The 7,317-nt window shown below is 44.0% G+C and overlaps 1 protein-coding gene across 1 annotated transcript in view; it reads left to right on the forward strand.

The window, feature by feature from the left end:
• tei (irregular chiasm C-roughest protein teiresias) overlaps window positions 1-7,317 on the forward strand; it is a 237,642-nt gene that overhangs the window by 186,347 nt on the left and 43,978 nt on the right. The gene's annotated exons all lie outside the window — the stretch shown is intronic.

Genomic DNA, 7,317 nt, shown 5'->3' on the forward strand with positions numbered 1-7,317 from the left:
TTCCGCCAGCGTCAATAATTAATTGAATATTTCCTTCTATACTTTTTAGCACGTAGCTATTTATTACTAGCATTATTCTTCCGACGTCTAATTTCTCTTTAATTATAAGAAATCCGTTTTTCTAAAGTACATAAACTTTTGGGATTGACTATATAGCCAATACATTCTTAACGCTGCCATGAAATTTCCAGTTGATCGTCTTTCGCGAGTAATTCTACGGAAATTAGTATCCCCACGTTGATTAAATCAAAGTTACTGATTTACAGATGCTCTTTCCCGTAGAATACTTGGATCGCACTGGTCGACAATCGGGATTGTTTCTTCGGTTTACGTACGGCTTGTTGATCCAACCTGTTCGTTAAACGAGCACCTCGAGTCAAGACGGCAACTCCGTCTTTCGTTTCCTTTCCGCCGTGCCGCGAGCTTATTTAAACGCCACGGGAACTTGTACAATAACTAGTTAAAGTACCGTGCAACGCTACGTAAGTAGGTACCTTTAATCAAGGATTATCTCTCGCTTCACTCGGATAACGTCGTCGGGTTACCGCGGTAACGTTAACGCGCGATCTCCACGCTACAATTTTCTCAAAATGATCGCCTAAGTTCATTTAGAGAACCAAAAGTCGGCAGCCAAAAGGAATTTTGTAAATGACGTCACTCGCTTCCACTTTGTTACTGTAATTAAGAATAATTGAATTTTCACCTTTTTGGAAAAAAATAAAAGGTCAGGCTCGTGGATCAGTAATGCTCTCTGTAATAATTTTTGGTCCGAAATTTAAATTTCTCAAACGCGTTTCAACTAAAATTGTTAATTTCTAATTTGGTCATGGGAATCGTTGAACGTTTCAAACAAATTATAAAAGACATGTTCTATGGTTTTCAAGCGATCGATCAAGAAATGAATAAAGTCGAATAAGACTGGCAATCAAGCACAAAGGGTTAAAATACATGTTTAAAGATGACGGTACTTGGAGTCTGGAATTTCTCTTGTAACGAGCAACAGTCGTGAAAGGGTTGAACTCGCGCGGGTCTGAACCCCTCGCCCGTAATTGCGTCTGATTAAACGCAGCGGAGATAGAACTGATACCGCGATTTCGGTTTTGCATGCTTAATAAAAGGAACGGTCGAATCAGCGAGTCATTTACAAGGGAGAGGTATCCAGAGTGGCTGCGAACAAAGGGCTGATTATGGGATCAAAGCACAGGAAGGAAGAAAGAGAGAGAGAGAGAGAGAGGAGGAGGAAGCGGTTCTGTGATGTGAAAAGGCAGCCGCCCACGCACTCTCCACCGTCTCGTCAACGCCAATAGCTCACGGGCGCGTTGTAAATTTTTCAACGAACCGAAGTTTCAGTTGCGCGAGGTATACATATACACTACGTATCCGTTCGTTTTTCTGCGACGACCACGAGGAAATTAACCGAGCATCCCTTTTATGGGCCGTTTCGAAGCTCGCCCGATCTGATTAAAGGAACCTGAATCTCGCGGCTTCCTCGCCTCCCTCCGAGTTTCTTCTGTTGCTCTTTACTCTTCGTTCTCCGGAATTATAGCTCGATGAATGGAAATCAGGGGCTCGTTTCCGTTGCGAAATTCGCTGATGAAGGGGGGGATGAGTCTCGAACCACCGGATAAAGCGAACCGTGGAAGAAAAATTTAGACGCCGATCAGACCTTCGATACTCTCGTGTTCGTAAAATGGAAATAATACTCGTTTCCTCGCGTATCAAATGAAATTGAACTATGAAAGATAACGGTGGTTGAGTCGTGTGCAATTAATTAGCAACAGTCTCGGTATCTTCCTCCTCTTAATCGAAATTTCCTACCTGACAGGTTCCATAATTCGAGTAATAATTAACTCGGGACACGGTATATTAAACGGCTAATCAAATTTCACGGCTCACTCGTTGCCCTTTCCATAAGATATAATTATCTATCAATAACACCGGAAATAAGTGAATTATCCGTTTAATTGAATAACGTGGCACGTTTTACATATCATTTAAGAATCGTTCGGACGCGTTTGATACAACGGGACGCGGACACACAATGGAAATTTAGAATGGAACAATCTACTCTAACGCAAATATGCTTCATACTTTATAGTCGAACGCGTTTCAGTCATTGTACGCTCTGTACGACAGCGAGTCGAAATGATTATGAAACGCAAACAGCGTGCCGAGCGAGCAGCACAAAGCAGCCCCGCGTTCGCTTATAATAATTGACGCGTCTAATAGTCGATGGCTGGGGGAGGTTGGCAACGCGTGATAATTGAACGTACAAAGGTGAACACGCTTCCGAGTGTCGCGATTCCGGCGGTCGCTCATGGAATTCCGTTTTCACGTGCACGCGCGCCGCATATTTCGCCGTGGAGGAAACCGTCGCCGAAGCCTCTCAACAATTTTCCCCGCGGCACTCCCGGGCTTTCCATCGATTGTTGCACCCTCGAGTCTCTCCTCGCGGCGTTCCACCCCCGCGCGAACGATTGCACTTAGACGACGCACTGATTGCACCGCGTCGGGGATCGAATAGCGCGAAAATATTACGTTACGTTCGATGATGGAGGTTTCAGCGGTTTTATTCGCACCGTTTTAGAACCTCCGGTTCTCCTCATTTACAGTGAAAATCGTATTGTTCACCGGCCGTCCCCGGGGAACGGGTAACCGCCGCGTTAAAACTACGGGGAAAACAGTAGGTATGTTCGTAGCCGGGACGTTCGGTCTCGCGACCACTACTGTAAAATTCCCTCGTTCTCGATAAAAATTGCCTTCTAACGGGACCGGTCCTGAAAAACACGAGCACACGCTCGACTACCAAGGGACTCGGTTTTTCTCTCACACCCCGGCTCTCCTACGTACCCGCCCTATTGGCATGAACGACCTATCGTCCACCCGGAGAACCAGCCCGTCGATATGTATATTTTATTTCGCTGTTGTGCAAATAGTCTAACGCTCCTCGTGTTTTTACAGATTTTACACGACCGGCTCTCGATATATCACCTACTTCTTCCACGTACATACCTTCTTTTTCCTCGCTCTCTTCTAGTTTTATCTTCGTTCTACTCTCCCTATTAATCGTGACCATTTCACATTTTATCTCGCGGTTAACCAATGTTTTTATATCTCTGAACTTGCGAGCGTCGATGCTATACGCGTTCATAGTTGAAATCGAACACAGGAATGGTAGGGTTAACCCTTTTGCGCTCGGGCGAACCAGCAACTCGAGACGATTTCGGGTATATTAGAGAAGAACTTTAGGGGTAGTTCAAATCATTTTATACNAAGATTTGCCGATCGATTTTTTCATTTTTATTGAATACAACAAAATCTGTTAAATATTACAGTTTGCAATTAGTTTTCGTGCCGCTCGAATACAAAGGGTTAAAGATTTGCCGATCGATTTTTTCATTTTTATTGAATACAACAAAATCTGTTAAATATTACAGTTTGCAATTAGTTTTCGTGCCGCTCGAATACAAAGGGTTAAAGATTTGCCGATCGATTTTTTCATTTTTATTGAATACAACAAAATCTGTTAAATATTACAGTTTGCAATTAGTTTTCGTGCCGCTCGAGTACAAAGGGTTAAAGGTTTGCCGATCGTTTCGTAAATTTCGACGGTCATAAGAAAATCCACTTGATAGCGGACAGTGTCGGGGTGGAAAGAAGCAAGATTGAATGGCTGTCGACGGAACTTTTCTTCTGACCACGGTTACACGTACGCGGTCGCGTATATCTCTTGCTGGCGATTCAATGATGAATGACTCGGCTCTGTCAGCGTCGCGTTAGACAATGCAAAAAGTTCGGACCGCGCGGATCAATTGCTCGGTCGTCGTAATGGCAATAGGCGGTCCATTCTTGCCGCAGTCTCGACGATTCCTCGAGGATTACATCGAGTCTATCGAACACCCTCGACTTCCATAGAATCGGTTCGATCCTGATTGAAAAAGCCACGGGACACGGAAGATCGAGCGCGCCCCTTCCTCGCTCGTTTCGAATCTACCAGCGAATTCTAATACAGGAATAAATGTGACGGGGCGACGTGTGTTGCGAGATAAAAATCACGTATTTATAACGTTGTACACTTGGCGAGTTCTAAAAGGACGTGCCAGTTTACCAACCCGGGTTTCACTTGAATCGAGCGTATCGTACCAGAAATAACGCATTCTGTCTACAAAATGTAATATCGGTTTTGTATACGCTGGTCAATGTGCAGAGCGCGTAACAGAAACTGGATGCATCGTACAAAAATGAATATCGCTGAGAGAGAAATACATTTGCCAGTTAGTCGAGTATAATTAAAAAATAGTTGAAAGCTACGCGTGGTTCTTCTCTTAAAAAATATTCCCTCGCCTTTTAATCAAATCGAAATTGCGCGGGACGTCTATTAAACGAACGGTCGTGCTCGCATTAATTCCACAGTAAATAGTAGAATAAACCAACTCGGGACCAGAGGAACAGACGTAACCTCACGCGAACTCTGTATTCGGTTGGCAACTAAATAATTGCAGAATTTGTCGATAGATTTCTTATTTAAAATTCGCAATCACTTAGTTGCCAATATTTTAACTTCGATTAATTGGTAGTTAATAATCGTAAGAGTCGAAGGAAATAGCTGGGCGAGAGAACAAACAGCTGCCTCTTTTTTTAACAAGCGGTGCAATAATAAATTGCGGTTATTCGAACAGTAAAACGCAAATACAGAAAATTGAAGACAAATATATTTTTAACTCGGGTTGCGAAGTTTCGTTACCGTCTGCGGCGAGGCACTGGTCGGTTTTTCGTGATTGCACCCCGGCGAGCTGTAAGCGGTTCCGCGATCTTCGACCTCGGTTAACAAAGTAAAAACGGTAGAAAAATACGGACCGTGTCATGTTAGAGGAAAGTTAAGTTTTAAACCAGCGTCAGTTGTATTGAAACAATTTTAGAACGTCGCCTGTGACGTTTATTACGTCGAGGACACGTGTCGTATAAAATTGTTGAATTTAATGCTTTCAGAAATCACTCGGTGGGATACTTGGCGTTTAAAAATATGAGCCATTAATCAATTTGTCCGCGGCTACGAGCCGGCTACACGTCGAGACGGGCTCACGGGGAAAAGAACCATTATCAGCTAAACAAATTTCAATTTCGCGTTAGGCGACGATGAACAGGTACATTTGCACGGTACACCGAGTCGCGTGACGTCTATAGGAACGACGACGACGACGACGACGGCGGCGGCGGCGGGGCGGCGATACGGTCTCGAGGGCTGACAGATATAGTGGGCATTAACTGTCTTTTGCTCGTGTTGCAACCCCACCCTCCGGACCCTCGCCGTTTTCCACTTACCTTCTTTCCGTTCCGCCGGTTAGCCGGGAACGAAAAGTTTTCTTTCCGTGCTCGTTTCACACTGACTGATCAATTTCGTTTTCGACTACTAGCTGAAACTCGTTTTCAACGGCGTCGCGCTTTCCAGATCCTATCGTAATGCCCTGCTACCTGTCGCATTGTGCGCAGCAACCAGGACACGACGCGTACTGAGTAACATTTCGTTTTCTTTATAACACGGGGGGGAATTAATTTTTCACGGTGAAATATGCAACGACGTACATTATATATCCCATACTACGCCGGAAACGACTGTATTGGCAGGACCGGTACAGACCCGGTAATGATCACGGTGGCAATTTAATAGCCGTGTAATTAACATGCGCAGCGAATGCGTTCCACCATTAATGAACGGAATTGAGGAAGATTAAACAAAATTCGGTTGAATTATCCCGTATTCCGGCATACGCCGATCGAAAATACCAGCTACGATCCAGCCGCAACTGCAAGTTGAACTGTTTAACATGACAAAGTGGAGCCGCAGCGCGAAATACATCAAGATACAAACCTCGCGCCGCGCGATCGATTAATTTCCGTCGACGCTGGCAAACCGAATTATCGAATCAACCATTTTAGGTAGCTCCGTGCCTGTATAAAAATTCCACGTTCCTCATAAAATTGCGAGAACCACAGAAAAAGCCGTTCCACTTGTTTAACTGAACGTCCTAATCGGATTTTTTTCCTCTCTCTTTTAAATACGATTGCATTCCAGGAAATCTATTAATGTTCGTCGACGAACCGAATTATCGAATGAACGAAAAAAATTTTCGGTATATAAAAAATCAACGTTTCTTATAAAATTTTTTGGAAATACCGCAAAACTGGTTTCACGTGCATGACTGAAGATTCTAATCGCATTTTTTTCTCACTTTTAAACGCGGACGCATCCAGGGAAATTATTTCGTATATTTTTTTCGCAGCCCAGAACTCGACGAGCTTTTAGAGCAAATGCTAAAGGACAAACATTGGTCCTCGGTGTCGTCACAGCGACGTGGAATCGGCTTTCGACTCTACTCTTCCCCTCCCTCCCTCTCTCTCTCTCTCTCTCTCTCTCTCTGTCTCTTTTTTAAACGAAGCTGCAAAAAGCTCGGGCACAATATTTACGATGATACTTTGGGTCCCGATTCTCGTGAATTTCGCGTTCCCGCTCGATTCTCCTAAAATATAACGATTTTCGAGGGCTGCGAAAGGAATTCGCTTTCAGCGTTACGTCGATTGAGAGCGTTTTTTTTTATTCACTTTTTCCCGGGAATAGAGCGCATCGGATATTCACGGGAATATTTTTATCCCAAATACCGAGAGTCCCAATTCTCCGAGTTTTGAAGTACGATTTTTTTCTTTTATCATTAAAGTTGAAAAATTGATTTGAAATCTTGGATCTCAGCTGACGACGAACATTTATTCGTTCCCTCTGCTCATTACGATTCAATGTAAATCCGAAAATATCCACCGCGAGACAATTTTTAAACGTTCCGAGGGTGTCCCCGTCGTTAAAATCGCTTCGTCTCTCTTTATCTTTCTTATCCGCTCCTCTGGCCACGGTTCTTGTCAAGACGCCAGAGACAGCAGGGCCGGGGACCGAATATCATAAAAGCGCTATTAGCGAATCTGACGCGATCTGCTATGCAGATTAATCGTATTCCCTGACCCGCCTTGTACCACGGCTGAAGAATATCGCCAGGGGATATTAGGTATGCTCGGCACGACGCCGTGACCATAAATCAATTTGTATCTCGGCCGTAATGTGTTCATAATTCATGCTTAGCCTAACGCAGCTATACGTGAGCGATGAAAAATTAACGCGACGAAAATAACCGGCCTCGCATGTCGGTTCCCAATTCCCTCGGCGTCGATTCCGATTCGACACCTCTCCTCGCAAATACTAATAAATTATGTGTGGGGATTGGAAGTGTTCTGTGATTGAGTGCAGAGAATTGTTCGAACGTATATATATAT

This window comes from Ceratina calcarata, unplaced genomic scaffold (genome assembly GCF_001652005.2).
Source record: "Ceratina calcarata isolate Rehan_Ccalc_2016 unplaced genomic scaffold, ASM165200v1 scaffold106, whole genome shotgun sequence".
NCBI lineage: Eukaryota > Metazoa > Arthropoda > Insecta > Hymenoptera > Apidae > Ceratina > Ceratina calcarata.